Here is a 20,503-nt window from a genome sequence, read left to right on the forward strand (position 1 = left end):
AGAATGACATCCTCATCTCAATGTATTTGTGAATTTTTGAGGAGGTAACATATTTGCATGATTATGTCTATATGTCTAAGTTATTGTGTTTCCCAAGTCTGTTCTATTTTAAAAGTTGAAATTCCACCCACCATGCTTTGCCTTTTGATTCTCACCTGAACTCAGTTATCAAAACAGCATTGTCTTTGATGTTTACCTAGCAAAAAACGTAGTATTTGCAACAATATTTTTTTGTCTAGTCGACTTTACTAATCCTTTTATGAGCAGAATGCATCGCAGAATTACTAATAGCATACTGGATATTTGACATTTTTGTTTTTAAATGTACCTTTAACCCATTTCACAATCATAGGTTCCAGACCCCTGACATATCCTCTCACCTGCTCCTGGCATCTCTTTTTTCTACTTCTCCCAAGGCTTCTCAAACCTCCATTTATGCTTATATATTAAGCTTAGTACTTCAGTCATCTTTTTTACATTTCATCTTTATACAATACAGACTCTCATGGTTATATCTTAGTCAAGTGATTTACTGATACTTACTTTTAAACCAAGTCACTTCTTGCACTAGGAGAGAATTGGTTGGAGTATATTCATGCTGGTATAATATTATAAAATTTATTTGCTGCATAGTCATGTAACACAAATTCAATGCAAGCTGTTTTGCTCTTTTCAATTGTACTTTCACTTAAAATATATAAATGCACATGCTTTGCTGAAACCACCATGAGGCAGCTGTTGTGGACAGATGGCCTGTGTTGACTACAGTATAATAAACTATATTAAATGCAATTAGCACATTTTCTTACATCTAACAGGAAGTAGTTGAGTGTCATATATTTCAGCCCAAAGTACCTTTTGGGTGTACACATGAATTCATAAATCCTCAAATGCCATGCGTTTTTTAAGTGAGCACTTCTGTCAGCATTTATAAAAATGTCTAAGCTTCTTGATTATAATTACTGCTAGTTATAAAATAAAAAACAAGGAAAAAAAAATCCATACTGACCATGTTGAATTAGGATACTGGTTTAAGAGTACTTTTGCTTTTATAATTTATAGTTATTTATATTTTTGTTAAATAGTCTTTAATTAAGAAGCAACCATATTTAACTTACCTTAGTCAATTAAAACAAAAATCAATTCATATTTTTTAAATTTTATTTTATATTTTACATTGAAGGAAAAAGTTTATGTATTTCATGTACACTGGCATGTTTTAAAGTATATTATATATACATTGTGGACTGAGTAAATCTGGCTAACATAGATATTGCCTCACAGAGTTCGCATTGTGTAATAAGAATACTTTGTATACACTCTTAGGGTTTTTCAAGAATGCAATAGTTATTAACTATAGTTAACCACTTGTTCAACAGATCTCTTCAACTTTTGTCTCTTATTTAACTGAAATTTTATAACTTTGTCTTTCAAAAAAAATCTCTATAAATAAGGCCAACTAAAATTTACTAAAAAATAGTAAATACATGTAATTCCTAATGTGATAAAATCACTTTCTATATGTTTTATAATAATTTATAAATCATCTCACTAAATATTAGTTTAAATGGATGTGCTTTTAGAAATGGAATCATTTTTAGTCAGGAATGTCAGATTGTCATTTGATTATTACAGCTTATTTCAAATTTTAAAATCCCAGTAAATACAATAATAGCAGTTTTGAGTATTTGCTATAATATAAAATAACTCAGCATAATGCCAACATAGCTATTAATATTTCTGTATTTTTGGAGGAGAAGTTGAAAGACAAAGAGAAAGTTTACAGTTGGAGGATTAGATCCATACTTTGATACTACCTAATCTGAATGTAAATCATGAACTGTTAACACCATGCTACACAGATTGCCAAAACTAGTTCCAAATATTTATCAGGAAGTGAAATGAAAGATTAAAGATAATCACTTAAGTGTTACTAAAGTATTCGTTGACTACATTAATTGTAACTTTTTTACTTGGTATAAAAGTGACATTTTTCTTAGTAACCCAAATGAAAATTAAAATGTTGCTTATCATATTATCTAACATAAAAAGAAAATAAAATCTATGAAAGTTGAACCTAAACAGTCCAGTCTGATGATCAATGTGCAGTATCACCACATGTAATCCATGTCTTATGTGGCATTTAGAGAGAAATAGTACAAATTTAACACATTTTTAGAAATAAAAACTTTCAGAAGAGTTCCATTATCTTTTTGTTTTTTAGTATGTTTTCTACTAAATATGTAATCTGGAGCTTTGTTATAAATTTAGAAATAACATCAACTTTAAACATCTACCTATAACATCATATGATGGAAGAGGACTAAAAGAACCTGAATTATAACACATGAAAAGCAAGTTTTATGGTCTGGAATGTAATACAGTTTTAAAAGGATGACACTTCAATAGAAGTGCCCAAAATATCTATATCTTTCATTTCACTGTTGCACTTTCATTCATAAAATATCAATGGGAATATATCTTAGATTTAAAAAGTATACTTCTTAATATGAAGACATGGAATATGTGTTATGAAACCAATCAACAAACATCAAGTTTATTGAGCACTTAATGCTACAATTGTTAAAGATGTGTTTTGGGATTTAAAGGGCCCATAAGGGAACTCATTCTAATTGCAAATCATAAGGCTGAAACTGAGCTAATGAGTTCTCTGCATTATGATAACTAAAGGAGATGTAGAAAAAAAGTCATCTCTATGACTCTAACCTTGAAAGTCTTATAGATTCTATGGAGGGATGCACATAAAAAATTAGTAAAAATATATGAAAGAGTATATGTAGAAAGAAAATGGTCAGTTGCAAATTACAATTCCTATAATTTGCAAGGAACAGCCTTTGGAAAAAGACCTCTGTGGATAATGTTTATGCTGGTGTTTGTGTCCTTCTTCTTTTATTGCCTGTGATAGAAAATGTTTCTTTTTCCAGTTGATCTCTTAAAATCATACTGATTCAAGTCAACCATTTCAACTTCTGCTATGTTATTCAAACAGCACTTTCAATTACATATATTTAATTTCCTTGTACTACTTGTAATGCATTTTATATAATATGGTGAATTCTGGGTCTTTGTTTATGTTACTAATGTTTCTTTTCTCCAATGTCCCCCACTCCATTTCATAGCTACTAAGCATACAAAGGCGCATTAGTATTGCTCTAATCTTTGTCCATCGCTCTTACTGGATTTAAAGCAGAGGTCAGCACTACCTCAATTGCATGCACACCCAACCGGGTTACAACAGCACCTGGCCTCAGCTATCAGGACACATCCATAACTTTGCTCCACTACACAGTGGGTGCCAAGAGTGGAGAGAGGCCAGAGAGTATGAGCAGGCACTACTAAGCCTGCAATGTTGGGGGGTTTCCTGGGCCCCCAAGAGCACAGGGTTGCCCAGGTCCAGAGCTGCAGATGGGCAGCTGCCTGTGTAACTCAGTATTACACACTAACTCAGTGTGTGGGACACCTGCTGGGATCACCTGTTGCTGGCCCCTGCCAGATCCACAGAGTGCACAGCTCCCAGCTAAGGCCTGCTACTGCAGCTGGCATCTTCACAGTGGCCACTCCAAATGGTCCACCATCACAGCGATCAATAACTATCAGTTTTCTTCATAAAAAACACTGAACACATAACCCTCACACTGCACTTATAAAATGCTAATTTAAAATATATAGGTTTTTAAGCCACTTGAGTAGCTGGGATTACAGGTCTTCACCACCACCCCAGCTAATTTTTGTATTTTTACTGAGGACCCTATTTCAACATGTTTGCCAGGCTGGTCTCAAACTCCTGATCTCAAGTGATCCTCCTACCTCAGCCTCCAAAGTCCAGGGATTACAAGCATGGGCCACTGCACACGGCCTAGAATAATTTTTAAAAGGTTAGAAAAAGAAAAAAAGTCAATGAGAAAATTTAAATAAATTATATTTTATCAGCACAATGACATGTTATGCCTATTATGTTAAATATATTCCAAATACTTTCTTAAATTTAAAAATAAAATGTTATTTTATTAAAATAGCAAATTCTATTCACGTGTATATATAATACTGTGGTCCATGCATTAAAAATATTTCAGAAAATACAGATAGCTATTTATGTGTATCATAGCCAATAGAGACTGCTAGACAGAAATGAAAATGTATCCAACACATGATAGTAGAGAACGTAAATGACTGAATTAAACACTATTATAATTTTCAGCCTTAAAAGTAATTTGACCCTTTTCATACCTAATTAAACATGGGAAGGAAAGTAGATGTTTGTGCAATATGTAATTGAAATTCTAGAGGTCATTTATTACTCTTGGTATTTCAATAAATACAGTTTATTATAATATTCAAAAGGTTTTTAAAGGGAACATGCAAATGAAATGGTCATATGTAATTTTAATTTATTCTTTATGCAATTAATGCATAAAACAGTATGCTTGAATTAAAATAAGAAATACAAGTAAATTACTTAATTTTAATATCTTATTTCTAAGTATTACTTGAGAGATATTTCCCAATTAATATTATAAGAACTTTCTGTTAAATTTTCTCAGATCACTTGGCCATATGTTGTATCCAGTATTTATATCTAATTAGGAATTGTTTTTGTGTTGATAATATACAACGGTGACCCAATATACTAGAATCAGGATAGTAGAACCAATGTTCAACTCCATCACAATTATAGGATAAGTGCCCAATAAGTATTCACTAAGTGAATGAAAATAATTTTAGTTCTATTTTGTTACATCATACTCAGGCAAAATTTATCCTTTTAATTTATTATAGTATTTAAAGTAATATTTTGTGATATATGTGATTCTAAGTACTTGTTTAAATGTTTTTCATTAGATCCTATATAAAGTTTTGTTTCTGCCTTCTAAGCATTCTGGAAAAATGCCTAGAATCCAAAACCATAAGCAGAAGAATATTCTTATTTGCACACAAAAATTTCAGGTTTCAAACTGGCAATTAGAATAATTGAAAACGATTCAGGATTTTTATCCATGAGAAATAAAAGTAACAGATATGAATCAGCATCATTTTGTTCTTTAGAGCTTTCATAATGCACTGACTCAGGCTTGCTGAAGATTCAACTAGTTTCATTACTGAAAGGGCAAACTGCAAGAGACTGAGAAAAAATATAACTGGAAGAAGACAAACAATGAAATATAATAGTCTTTGAAAAACTAGTTATTGGAGAAATTAAAATAGAAACCTTATGAAGCAGGGAATATCTCACAAATGTACTTAATCCAATTTACCTCCTGTAAGGATATTCCTTGAATGCTGTGAGAAGAAACACTACTTTGAGAATTAGTTCCTCATTCCCACCCATTCTGTAGCATCACTACAACAGCATAATGATGCTACAGAATGAGCATCATTTTTAGGATTCAATTAGAAGGAGCCTAAAAGGCTAGAAAGTGAAAATATGAGAAATAAGTTCAGGTGTGCTATTATCAGGAACAAAAAAAAATTAGAAATGATGACATAATCAAATACATTAGGCTTTTGTAAAAGTCAGGTTTAAAAAGATACTTTCTGTGATATTTTTCTCATTTCTAGGCAGATCATTCAAATGTTCACATAATTTTCCAAAAAATAAAAAAGGCTATCGTTAGGTTTAGAGGTTATTTTGCAAGTTTTGTTAATGCAGAATTCATTAATTTACAGCTATCCAAGAGGGTTCCAAATCCAGCTATAATTTGGTAGTTTTAACTCTTAAGCAGTTGAAAAAAAAAAAAAAAAAAAAAAAAAAAGCTACCAAAGCACTTATTTATCTGTCTATGTAAAAGGTTTAGTCTAGTAAATGTTTCCTCCATCGGACAAGGTTGACCAATGAAGAGTAAAGTACTAAACAGTCATTTGCTAACATATCTCTTGAATACTAACTTAATATGTACCCAAATATTCTAAATGTTTTGAAATTTATTTGCTGAAAATACATATTTACATTTTTTATAAGATTTCACAATTTACAAAAATAAAACTTCTGGATAAGGTAAAATAATTCCGTCAGTGTGTTACCAGTGGCATATATTCAAATTGCTTGTGGCAAGTCTCTAGAGATCTGCAGCAACCTCCCCTTTTGACTCCACAGAAGGAAGAATTTAACTGTGGGGCATAAGGCAGAAGGAGAGACAGAGACACATTTGAGCAGGAGTGAAAGTTTATCAAAAAGCTTTAGAACAGTAAGAAATGGAAAGAAGGAAAGTACAACTTAGAAGAGCACCAAGCCAGTGACTTGAGAAACCAAGTGTGCAGCTTGACCACTTGACATGGTGTTTTATATGCTGGCATACATCCAAGATCTTCCATTACTTCTCTCCCCTCCTGAAATCTTACTGGGGAGCTGCTGATTGGTTTCAGGTGTTTTCTGTTAGGAGCTTGCCTCTCCCTGGCACTGGCTGTGACCAGTTATTACTTTAGATAAACAGTTAACAACCACCTGACCATCATCTGATGATCACACTACACTTCTAGTGTGGGGTGAGAGAGCCCTCTCCTGGCTAGCTCATACCTAACTAGCTACCCAATGTAACCTGTTCATTTATTTAAATCTGGTGGTGGCACAACGCTGATTTTAAATATAATAGTATTCCAGGAGAAAACATTTTAGCTTTGAGGACAGGTAACAGTAAAAATAAAAACACTTTCAAGTCACATATTTCAAATTAAAAAAGAAAAGCAATCTTAAACACAGAAATATATTCCAGTCTCTAATAGAACAGATGCATGCACAAATTATCATTAAACCTTTCCTTTGGTTGATTTACTTTTTGTAGCATTTGCTGAAACATAAGGAATTGAATTAGGAGTTGCAAAATGTGGGTTTAGCTTCATTGGTCATCTTTGGTAAACATGGATAAGGATTTCAAGGTTAAAAGAAGGCAGCCAATTGTGGAACAATTTATTTGTTTGTTTTAGTCCCTTCTTTATGTTGAATACAGTAGGGAGTATAAATAAATAAATTTGGCCAAGCCATAATGGCTCATACCTGTAATCCTAACAATTTGGGAGGCTGAGGCGGGAGAATGACCTGAGGTCAGAAGTTTGAGACCAGCCATGGTCAACACGGCGAAACCTCACCTCTACTAAAAACACAAAACATTAGCCAGATGTGGTGGCAGGTGCCTGTTATCTCAGCTACTCGGGAGGCTGAGGCAAAAGAATCGCTGGAGCCAGGAGACAAGAGACTGCAGTGAGCTGAAATGGCACCACTGCATTCCAGCCTGTGCAACAAGAGTAAAGCTACATGTCAAGTAAATAAATAAATGTGCTATTAAATAAAATATACTGAGATCAGATATTACTTCAACACTTTTGATAATCTAGTAATTCAGTCAAGAGTACTGTTGGAAATTTCCAAATTCTAAAATAACTTTTTTCATGAGACTAGCATTTCTCCAAACTTGTGAAATTTTCAAGAAAACTAGTACTTTGAATATTTCTGACACTGATGATGGTGTTAATGCATATTTCACAAGATATTTTCTACAATTTTGTTGTAATTAGTCTGTTGGCCATAGTATGACTCTTCAAAGTTCTTGCTGTATCTAAGTTTATGTTATATGATATAATTAAAGGTGTTTTCCTTTGCTAAAGCATGCAGCACCTCCAAAATTTCAGTTGACATGTATGTTACTAGACAAGCTGGGAAAATCCACTTTATCTGTCAACTTAAAATTTTCATTTTCAGTTATGTAACATAATTTATTAAGTCTATGATGACTGAGTCATCCCAGTCATTTTAAGAGACAGTTCTTTCTTACATTAAGGAGAAAAAGTAAAAGCTCTGTCTAATACAAAGTTCTATAGATTGGTTATATAATGAACTTTTCTACTGTAATATAAGAGTGAAAATGTTAATCTGCCAAGCTAATACGGCCTTCTCATCAAATTAGCATTTGAATAAGATATTTATGTTTATTCACTGTATCATCCTATTGCCAAATAAAATAAGTATATTGGCTCCAAAACAGTATGTTTAATTTCTCATTAACAAAGACAAGAAATGCTTATAAAATAATTTTACTGTAAGCTTTTAAAGCACATGTAAACAAATTCCAACTATCTAGAGATGACCATTCTTAACGTTTTAGAGAGGACCTCAACAATTCTAATCTTAGCCTGCCAGCCCATATCACAGTAATTTTGCGTTTAAGTTTTTTAGTTTGGTTTAACCAATGTTTCCAATGCCATAACAAGATTCACCTTCTTTAACACATAAAACATCCACATACATTTTTTGTATTTGTTAAAATACAAAAATTTTGTAGAACCAGTTAAACAGGAAAGGGTGACTTTGTTCAAGACTATTGACAAAAGAGTCTTCTGAATAGTCATGTACCCAGTTCAAATTCAAGAGGTTTTATTGCTAAGCAAAAAGGAACAAATGGATATTTAAAAAAATCTAGCAGATTCTGCCACTGTTGACCTCTTTATTCAAATACCTATGTTTACATTTATTTTCTTTAGAATAATATACATGTATGTATTATATAGGATAATACACTTGCCACTTCTCTAAGTGAGATACTCATCAAATTCAATTTTATTACAAAATTCATTTCAGAGTCTAAAATCTGAGTCTGGATATTGTGCATTCTCCCAACATGCCTAAAAGGAATGATGAAATAGAAAAAAAAAATCACAAGAAAATCTTTCTTAGAAAGGGAAATGATTTTAAAACACAGCTATTAGTCATCTATAGCCATAAGCTAGCACTGTCCTCAGAAATTGTGAAGTTTCCATCTGTCTTAGGGAAAGATATCCTCTTGTTAACAATTTTAAAAAACCTTCCTGAGATCTCCCTGAAGAACCCCTTGTCTGTTGTCCTCCATGGCCTCTAGTCCAAGCCCTTAAGAAATTATTTATTTTTTTTCCCTTCTCAAATCTGAAGTAGCTTTAGAGAGTATGGTCTTCTGGGCTAACCAAATTGCATAGCTCATTTACTACTGAAGCTGGGTCTGGAAGTCTGGGAATTGTCTTAATAGTGATTTGATATTTACAGGCCTAGTTTGTAGTCACCTGGCTATATATCTATATCTATCTATCTATCTATCTATCTATCTATATATATATATATATATATGAGTGCGTGTGTGTGTGTGTGTATGTGTGAGAGCCAGGTGACTACACCTTTATGTATATATATACACATATATATAAAATAAAAATTCCCTGAAAAACATTTTACATGTTCATTCTACCTTCTTCTAGTTAGCTTACTATGCAAGTAACACTTCCAAAGATCTCTTCCAGATATGAATTCTTAATCTTTCATTGCAGGCCTCTGTAATAAAATTCACTTTTCTATATTTCAAATTAATGGCTACTACACTGAGAGTTGCATGAGAAGACACTCCACATAATACTCTCTGTTGGGGTGCCCACAGCCTTTGATTAGGGTATCAGTACAATCTCCTTCTAAGACTGCCACTTCAGCACCATTGTTTGTAACTGATTCACTTTGGGGTAGAGGAGTTGAATTTTCAATTCTGTCAGTCTACAAATTTTGAACTTTTAGCTTGATTGCAGGCTCCATACAAAGTCTTTGTTTGCAAAGCCGTATTCTTTTTTTCATATCTTCTTTCAACGGGCAACTCTAGCCTGAGATGTTTTCTTTTTTTAGGATTATGCTTAATGCTACTAAAACCAGTCAATATCAAAGAAACTCTCAGAATTTTTTCTACCATTTCCCATAAAGGTTTAACCAGATCTAACATTGAAAGGCAGCACCAGTGAAAGTATAACCAGTGTTTTCCATGGCATAATAATAATACAGTTCTCATGACTGGAGAAACACCAGGGCCCTTTGTTTGACACTGATAAGATTAACGGCAAGAACATACATGGAGTGGATTTAGGAACAGAAAGTTTAACAGGCAATTAGAAAGAAAAAAAGCTTCCTTGTACAGAGGGAGGGGGGCCCTGAATGGAGAAGAACACTGTGTGTAGTGGAAAGCATTCCGTCATATTGGGAGACAGAAAGACGTGATGTCTGATTTGTATAGGGACCAGGGAATTGGTTTGACCAGATGTGTCATTCACATAGCTTAAGAAATAAATTGGCGCTCCAACCCTAGCATTTTAATATGCAAATGCAGGTTGACATGATGTCCTCCACACATGGTGTCATCTGCTCCCTTTTGATGTCCCCTACAATGCATCACTGCTGTTTCTCATGGAAGGAAAACTGAGGATAATAACCTGTTATTTTCCTGGTAATATTTTGTAGGAGATTCATTGGTGATAAGAAAATGCCTTTCCTTCCAAGTGGCAGCATGAGTGCAGAGAACTAGGAAAACATACTTAGAGTCAGTGTAAATAGTAGCTATCTTTCCTTCACTTAATTCAATTGCCCTTGTAAGAGTTATTAACTCGGCTAATTCAGTTCTTGTGCCGGGAGAGAGAGACACACTTTCAATGATGTCATTTGGAGTCTGCTGTGTATCCTGCCTTATGAATCTTTTGTTCTACAAAAGAGTTTCCATCTATGAAGAGGGTCCAGTCTGGATTCTCTAGGGGAGTTTCCCTGAGATCTTCTCTGGCTTCATAGGCCTGTATTACGACTTGTTCACAGTCATCTTCAGGTTCCCCAGTTTCCTTGGGGAGGAAGTTGACTGGATTTAGGTGAGAACAAGTCTTTAATTGGACATGGGAACCCTCCAACACCAGGGCCTGGTGTTTAAGGAGTCAGTTACCTGTTAGCCAAAGGTTCTCCCTAGGGCAGAGTAGTACTGTCATGTTATGTGGAGTATAAACAGTTAAATCATTTCCCAGAGTTAATGTGAAGGCTTCTAGAACCAGTAGAGCCACTGAGGCAATGGCTCAGAGGCATGCTGGCCATCTTTTAGCCACCAAATCAGGTTCCTTACTCAGGTAACCCACTGGTTGTTGAGCTGGTTCTTGGGCCTATGTTGAAACTCTCAGAGCCATCCCCTTCCTTTCTGATACATACAGATGCAAGGCCTTCCCTACAGGAAAGCTGAGAGCTGGTGCCTTAAGCAAGGCATGTTTTAGCTGCTCAAAGGACTTTTGAGCTTTATGTTCCCAAGTTAAAAGATGAATTTTAGCTCCCTGACTTGTCTTTTATAAGGTTAGATAATGGATGGGCTATTTCACCATACCCTGTTATCAATATTCTACAAAATCCCGTAATACCCAAAATTTCTCTTAGTTGCTTGAGGGTTTTAGGGAGGGGGAAGGAGGAAATAGAATTAACCCTTTCTTCCCCTAATGCTCTGTTCCCCTCAGACAGTACTAAACCTAGAAACTTCACTTAGGTTTTGCAAAGCTCAGGCTTGGGTTTTAAAATCTTATATCCTCTGTAAACTAAGAAGTTGAGAAGAACCTCAGTGCTTTCCTGAAAAGCTTCTTCAGTTAGAACACAGAGCAGAATATCATCAATGTACTGCAAAACCCTAACTTGAGGATGAGAAAACTCAGAGAATTCTTTTGATAGTACTTATCCAAACAGATGAGGACTACCTTTAAATCCCTGAGGTGGCACCATCCATGTTAACTGGTCAGTTTGGCCAGAGGCTTCTAGAAGGCAAACAGGTATTGAGAGACTCTCAATGCCTGCTCACCTTCTAAGATCCCTCAAAAAAGGCATCCTTTAAGTCTAAGACTAAAATCTTTAAATCTAAGAAACGCATCCTTTAAATCTAAGACTGTAAACCATTTAGTTCCCTCAGGTAGCTGAGTTAACAGGGTATAGAGATTAGGTACTCCTGGATGGATTGGAACGACAGCTTTATTAATTAGGCAAAGGTCCTGAACTCCTCTTTATTCCCCAATGGGCTTCTGCACTCCTAATATTCGGGTGTTTCTGGGGCTGTTACATGATTTCAGCAGGCTCTGCATCTTTAGGTTATTAATAAAGGCTTCTAGCCCTTTCCTAGCCTCTTGCCTTAGGGGATACCATCTCTGGTTAGGAAAAGAAGTGGGATCCTTAAGATGGATTTGGACTGGTCCAGTGGTTATAGCTCAAGCTAGTGTTCCTTGAGTTGCTCACACTTCTGGAATAATGACATTAGCTTTCATCAAACAAAGAGTTTGTCCTATAAGAATGCTGGCCCCCATGTGAGCTAGAATATCTCTACCTAATAAATGAGTGGAACTCTCAGGCATGTCTAAATAATAAGTCCCCCCAGCTGCAAAGAAGAAGTTGAGACAAATATTGGGTTAGAGTTTTTCTTGAGACAGGAGAAAAGAGAAACTGGCTCCAGTATCCAGCAGGAGATCTACCTTTCTTCCTTCAATTTCCAGAATCACCCAAGGCTGCTGTGCTGTAATAGCCATCTGATTCAGTGGAGGCAGAGATTTGAGCCCCAGGACCCATCAGTCCTGCTGGAGCATCTGTGAGACTGGTTCTGAGCCCATCAACTTCTGTCTCCAGGGGCAGTTTCATTTCCATTGTTCTCCACCACAGGCTGGACAAGGTTGAGGTGGCTTCCTCTTGCTTCCTGGGCATTTCTTCTTAAAATGACCTGAGTTGTCACATGGATAGCAGCTATTAGATGCACCTTAGAGATTCTGGACTTAGCAAGCTAGCAATGCTGCTACTAGAGCCTCTGCTCTTCTCTTATTTTTCTCTCCTTTTCTTGGGCTTCCTCCTGATCCCTATTGTAAAAGACCGAAGTGGCTATTCTCAGGAGGTTTTCTAGGGTGCTATCTGGTCCTATACCTTGCTTCCAGAGTTTCCTTCTAATATCAGGAGCTGTCTATATAGTAAACTTGTTTTTCAGGATGAATTATTTCTCAACTGAATCAGGCGATAAAGAAGTGTGTTTTATTAGTGCCTCTCTCAGCCTTTTCACAAAAGCTGTAGTATTTCTGTCTGGTGTTTTGTCTATCATGGACAGTTTAGAATAATTGAGAGGTTTGGTCCTGATTTTTCATAGGTCCTCTAATACATACCTTAAAAAGTGCTTCATTTTCCTTAATCTCCATCATTATTGGGGTTGCAATTAGCATTGTCTACTGGAACTGCTTCTCTTTTAGTGGGAATGGAGTTTCTACTACTTCTTCACCTTCTTCTCTCCTCTTTTTCTCCTTTGTATACTATAGGAGACATGTTTATCTCCAAATTTTTCTGCAGCTTGCAGAACTGCCTGATGTTCAGCTGAAGTGAGGGTATGATTTAGAAGCCACATAACATCCTTCCATGTGAGATCAAACACCTGAGTTACATTTTTGAAATTTTCTATATATCTATCAAGGTCACTAGAAAATTAGCCTACATCTCCCTTTATTTGCTTAAGGTTCTGTAATGATAAGAGGATGTGAACCTTTGTGGCACTATTTCCATTAGGCACTACCTACAGAGGTAAGAGTGAAGTGGAGGGAGGGAGCAGGGGTTGGTAATATTGAAGATGGTGGATCCAGAGGAGCTAATTTTACAATTGGAGGGGAACTGGAAGGGTTGAGACATTCAACAGATGTCTCTGATTGCTCCTCTGGAGTCTTCTTCAACTCTGGGGAACTATTCCCTGTGGGCTTAGCTATGGCTGTTAAAAGAACTGGGTCAATTGTACAGAGCTTATAAAGTTCTGTGTTGTCTCACAGGGCATAGAATGTCTGTACATAGAGGATCTCGGTTAATTCGTACTCCAATCTACAGAAAAGATCTAACTATTAGATAATATTAAAATCAAGGTTCCCCATAGCAGGCCAGGTTTGTCTGTCCCCAAGATGGTAAGAAGACCATACTTTTGTGCAATAAACTATCAAACATTTTTTCTTCAAAGTCTCAGGGCTGAAGGAGTCCCAGTGCTTTAAAATGCACTCCAAAGGAATGTATGCTGAAGATGATCTGTTACCCATCTAAAAAGAGAAGTGAGATAAGATGTCCCTTTAGTTTCCTTCCCTTCTGTATGTGACCCAGGATGGAGGAGAAAACAGTGGAAGCGTCCCCCAACTATGTTTCCTTCCTGGTTCCTGGGTCCTGGCACTCTGTTAAACTTGCTTCCCATGGTTGTAGTTGTGACCCTCCAAGCCATGGCAACAGAAGAACTGGAGTTTTGGACTAGTCACAGTTACCCAAATAGCCTTCGTCCTCTGCCTGTGATTTCCCTCTGAATTCTTAGACTTGTATGACCTGTGTGTCTCCATAAAAAAATGGATCTTGGTAAAAACTATATGGCAAAGTTTTGTTAATGGAGAGAATGTACTAGATTCCCTGCTATTATGGCCTGGGCTAAAGTATTTACCATTAGAAAAATGGTTCCAGTTAAATTTTGGACTTAAAATACCTTACTAATTAAGTACTGTCTTAATCAAAGAAAGAATAGGTGCCTTAAAGGGATGCATGGATCTAATGGTGATTTTCTTGCTGATGGGACAGTATTGGGACTAAAATTTCGCTGTGGAAGACATTTAACTTCTAATAGCCGAAAGCAGAATTTTCCCATTCACAGAAAGTAGCACAAAGTCTCGTTTCCAATACAAAAACACAAAAATAAAAAGATGTGATGTTGCAGTGTACCACTGAGGGCCAGCAATGTGTTTTATGAAGATAATTTTGATTTCCAATAGGTGGCATGATTGGCTTAGAAATACGATGTGCTCACCAGTGCATCAGTAGTAAGTAACTTCACTGTAGGGGAAGGGGAGATCTCTGTTTTTAGAATATTGCAATGGCATTCCTGAGCTATATCTTCAGTTACTACAGCATTTCCTGATCTTGCCTAACAGGATTACTTCCCTACGCTATAAAAAATTCTGCACGTTCAACAGAGAAAGTGACCATGGATAGAAAAAGAAGGAAGGTTTTGTGACAGGGTAGCTGAGGATTTTTTTTACCAACACCCAGAGCAGGCTGTCAGTGGCTGGGTCTGGTCCAGAAGCCTTTGTATTACACCAGGTTGTGCCCTGCCCAGAAATTATCAGTTGCCTCAGATCTCTTCCCAGCCTTGCATAATGGATAAGTTTCCCTATGAAAACAAACTAATTTGAAACATGGCTGATATTCCCAACGAACCTTGGATATTCTCCATTTTCTCACCAGCAAGCTTGACATCTGAGCCTTTAGAACAGCGGCTGTGATAAGCATATTTTTAACTGGCTGACAAATGCTCATTCATCAATTTGATTTGATTTTAAAATGGAGGCTGAGAGTGCCTCAGAATGATAGAACAGATTTTAAGTTCGCTGCTATACTCACTATGCCAATAAATGCTGTACCTTGGATTCCCAGCCAACACACAGAAATAATAAAGTTCTGATGACTGGAGAAATACCAGGGTCTTTTGTATTGCACTGATAAAATTAATGGCATGGACATAAATGGAGTAGCTTTAGGAGCAGAAAGTTTAATAGGCAAGAAAGAAGAAAAACTCCCCCACACCCAAAGAGGGGGCTCCAAACAGAGAAAAACACCCTGTGCAACAGAAAGCAGTCAGTTATATTGGGAGGCTTGAGGAGGCGGTGTATGATTTGCATAGGGCCCAGGGATTGGTTTGACCAGGTGTGCCATTCATATAGCCCATGAACAAAACTGGCTCTCTCACCCTAACTTTTAATATGCAAATGCAGGTTGCCATGATGTCTGGAATGCATGGTGTACTCTGGAATCAGCCATGACACCTGGCACATGTGGTGACAAGAAAAAGAGCTGAGAACCACCATGTTTGGTGGACCTGGTTTCTAGTCACTGGCATTTGCATATTAATGCTTGGTGGTCTGGCTCTTCAAGCTGCTTTCTGTTCGAAAAGAAATGTTTCAGGAGCCATTTTTAGTAAAAGAAAAATACTTTCTGAGGACTCCTTACCCTTTCTATCTGCCTAAAATAATCTCTTAATAACTCCTGTAAATAACAAGATTCACAGGCTTTAAAACCTAGTGTGTTTGAATCCTAGAAAAAAATTTGCAACCAACCAGCTAAACAGGAAATGGGCACTTCATTGAAGACAACTGCATTAGGGTAGAGATTGCACTCAACTGAAACAAAAGACAGGAAGATTTTAAAACCCTGAGCTAAGCTAATGAAATGAACTTAAGGACATTTGGAAGAGGTAGATCAGTTCGATTAGGCCATCTGCGTTTGCTAATTGGCACTCATCATAGTTAGGCATCTATTTTTCCACAGAAACTTGGACACCAGAGCTTAAAATTACATTTCCAAGTAATACCCACCCTCCCAAGGTCCTTGAAAGAGACATCCCGAGGTTCTAGAAAATTTACATCTCAAAAGGCAAAGACAGACTTTACAACTGAAATTTCTTTTCTGAAGGAAATACTCTAAGATAAGGAAGATCAGGGATGTATATTTAGGAAGAAACCTGGTTTAAAGTTTATTCAAGTTGAGGTGAACATCAAGGCTGTCTTTGTCAATCCTAAGGGCCCAATGCCCAACACTGTGCCAATAATGTTTAGTTTTGTCAGAGGCAGCATACAAGTTTCAGGCATCAAGCACTGTATCACTATTAGAATTAGTTTTTATTTCATACAATAGAAAAATCATAATTAATAGTGGCTGAAGATACAAGTTTTAATTATTTCTTGTTAAAAATCCAGCAATCAGCAATCCAGGGTTGATGGGCCAGATCCATTAATATGTAAGGAGTCAAGGTCTTCACAGTGTTTTCCACAACTTCCCTTAAGTTTATGACCCTTTTAGCATGAATTAAGATGCTGCAGAAGCTCAAATCACTCTTCGGTTTTCCAACCCATCAAAATAGGAGAGGAAAAGGAATCTGAGGATACCTTTCCTTTTAAGCATACTTCCTGAATTTTCACCAACTAATTCTACTAACATTCCATTTGTCAAACTTGGTTACATCTAGCTACAAGAAAGACTGAGGAAGGTAGTTTTGTGAACATAGCCGAATTTGGTGGTTCTATTGGTGGCAAGGATCAGTCACTTGCCACTTGAAGAATCCAATTAACAAGAATGAAATCTGTTATAAACAAAGTGACTTTATTCCAAACTTTAAGTTAAAAGGACAGGCTCTTTTTTTTTTTTTTTTTTTTTTTTTTTAAAGGGCTTTGCTTCACTTTGGGGGCAAAAAATGGGGAATCTTAAAGAGAAATTTGGCATGAACAGCATACATGGCAGACAGTGAGAGAGTGAGCGGGTTCAGGGTCTAGATAACTTGGTTACATCTAGCTACAAGAAAGACTGAGGAAGGTAGTTTTGTGAACATAGCCGAATTTGGTGGTTCTATTTGGTGGCAAGGATCAGTCACTTGCCACTTGAAGAATCCAATTAACAAGAATGAAATCTGTTATAAACAAAGTGACTTTATTCCAAACTTTAAGTTAAAAGGACAGGCTCTTTTTTTTTTTTTTTTTTTTAAAGGGCTTTGCTTCACTTTGGGGGCAAAAAATGGGGAATATTAAAGAGAGATTTGGCATGAACAGCATACATGGCAAAGAGTGAGAGAGTGAGCGGGTTCAGGGTCTAGATAACTCACTTTTGTTGCCTTATCTACCAGGTGGCTGAGCTGGCAACACTGCAGGTAGAGCTAGGTTATAAAGCGGCCATCTTCTTGAGATATTCTCCAGGTAGGAGAAAGTTTTGTCACAGACACCCGTTAGGTTTTAAATTGACTATTTTATCTTGAGGCAATCTCCCAGTGGGAGAAGTTAGCTCTGGAGCTTCTAAGTAAGCACGTGGTTAGGTAAGCTTGCCCTATAAAGAATGTCTGGTAAAAAGAAGATAATGGTTATAATTGCTTTTCTAAAGACCTTAGTTACTGGGCAACAGGGGAAAAGAAAAAAGAGAGAAAAAAAAAAAAAAAAACTCATTCCCTTTCCCTTCAAAAAATGGGGCACTCAGTTGTTTCATCACTGAGAAAGAAAGAACAAATTAGATTTTGGCTAACTCGCTCTGATTCATATTTTAAAAATATGATTCTCTCTTTCAAAACATACACACATAATCACAAAACAAAGTACTCGTAGGTTTCTCTTTCCTTGTTTCTTTTTAATGTATGTCAAATTTAAAAGCAATTTTGAATTATATTAAATAATGCATTTAAGAATTTGTTTTTCATTTTTTCCTTTTCTTTTTTTTTTTTTTTTTGCATTATCTTATTGGGGTAAAAGCAACGTTTCTTCCTCCTACATCCCAAAGGTTTGAGCATTTGAGTCTATAAGCAAACTGACAAGAGACAGAACAGAAAACTTACTAAACAAGAGTATGGGAGTCATACAAATATAAAATTCAAAGAAGGGTCAGATAACTGAAGCTTAAACATCCTTTTCATTTGGGAGAGGGAAATAGGGAATGTAGACAATTTTTTTTTTTTTTTTTTTTAAGTAAGTAATTTATAGGAAACATGAATGGGCCTGGAGATCACACAAGAGCCTAGGACAAGGTTCTTCTGGGCTCTAGGGGTGGTGGTGACAATTTATGGAAAGAAGAGTGGTGGAATTGCACTGAAAACAAAGATATTGTCTTACACAGATAAAGCCTCTCAGGTAATACCCTCAGAAGAATAGATGAAAGTTTGTATGACTTGGCATGGGGACAATCTTTAGTTTCTTCTTATTTAATTAATGTTTCCTATTTAATGAGGTATCAGACAAGGGATGAAAGACAATTATGTTATCTTTGGAAGAACTTCCCTCAGTCAGATAAGGGAAATTCAGAGAGAGCCCCACCCTTCCTTTGGGGAGGAAGCAAGGGAAGGTCAGAGACCTTGATTCTGAGGCAGCTTCTAAGCCCTCTAATTTGCTTTAATTCAGAGTGTTAAGCTTGACAAAGTGCCATACTTTGGGGTGTCATTTTCTATGAGGTATCATTTTCTAAGCCACAAAATTCTACATACTTATCAATTATTTGTTTTGAGAACACTTAAAATCTCTCTCAGCAATTTTCCAATTCACAACACATTATTATTAACTATAGTTATCATGTTGTACAACAGGTCTTTTGAATTTATTCTCCTCAAATTTCACATCCTTTGATCAACATCTCCCCAATTACCCTGTGGCCCTCAAACCACTGATAACCACAATTCAATTATCTGCCTCTGTGAGACCAGCTTTTTTAGCTTTAGACCAAATACAAGTGAGATCATGAAGTATTTGTCTTTGTGTACCTGGCTCATTTCACTGACTATATATATATATATATATATATATATATATATATACACACACACACACACACTCATATATATATATATATCTATATACACACACACACACACACTCATATATATATATATATATACATATATATATATATATATATATACATATATATATATACACATATACATAGATGAACTTCAAATGACCAATTAAATTAAGAACTCATTCTGGGAAATTGGGTGGAACTCTTATATAGTGTGGGAGGTTAATAATGTGTCCTTATTGAAAAAAAAGGTCAGAGTTGGAGCACATTGTGTTACAGCCCTTATTTTGGTCCACAGCTCAGCATGCAAATCTAGGTTTTACTAATGAATATTTGCAGGTGATGGGCAAAGGAAAATTGGCACTGGGATATATATATATATATATATATATATATATATATATATATGTATATATATATATGTATATATATATATATATGTATATATATATATGTATATATATATATACACATATGCATATATGTATGTATATATATATATGCTAGATCAGGCATGCTGACTGAGCATTATCTGAACATAAAGATTCTGTAACAAACATTATTTTCATACATTAGAATTTCGAAATTGTTCTAATTAATTCTTATCTATTCATTGAGATGAATGAGATAAATGACTTATAAAAGAAATAAGCTTTCAGAGTTTAAGTGACTATGCAAGAGCAGAATGACCAAGACTTCTGGAACCAAAACGAAAGACTCACAATAGGATTAAATTAGAGCTAAATTAGGAAGTTTAAAAATACCTCAATGGTACTATATTTTTTAATCTGGTAATAAAGTAAATAGAGAGTAAGTGACAAATATACAGTAATTACTACATATCACTAGAATTAAGACTCAGATAGCATTTGTCACATTTTTCGGACAATGCTCTCCAGTGTGACATTATTAGGCAGCCTGCATATAAATGACGTTACAAAAAATACGGGATCCTAGCTCCCATGCCATTTTCCCTGTATCATTTTATATCTATTCTAGGCATCGGAATCTTCGAATCAGCAGGAACTATGTGTTTATTCGCAAAAGATATGTGGAAAGAAGAGAAGGATAAGTGGGCTGTGTAATCAGCTTTGAAAAGTCTGAACATTTCTAGTGTCTGTAGCCACTCTGAAATGAAAGAAAAAAATAGGATCAAAATTGTCTGCAAAACTATTTTTTGTGGGAAAAGGCTTTCCTTTTTTTTTTTTTTTTTTAATGAAAGATGGTTCAATGAAATAAATAGTTCTAGTGTTATATTGGATTTTCAAAATATGCCATTTATACCATTAAAAATGCTGTGCTCCTGGAGGTGTGGACTTTTGATTAGAGAATTTTTATTGTAAAGAATTTCATTTCAGATACACTTTATATTTAAAATTCATACATTATCTTTCTGAT

Source organism: Saimiri boliviensis, chromosome 4 (genome assembly GCF_048565385.1).
Source record: "Saimiri boliviensis isolate mSaiBol1 chromosome 4, mSaiBol1.pri, whole genome shotgun sequence".
NCBI classification, from domain to species: Eukaryota; Metazoa; Chordata; class Mammalia; order Primates; family Cebidae; genus Saimiri; species Saimiri boliviensis.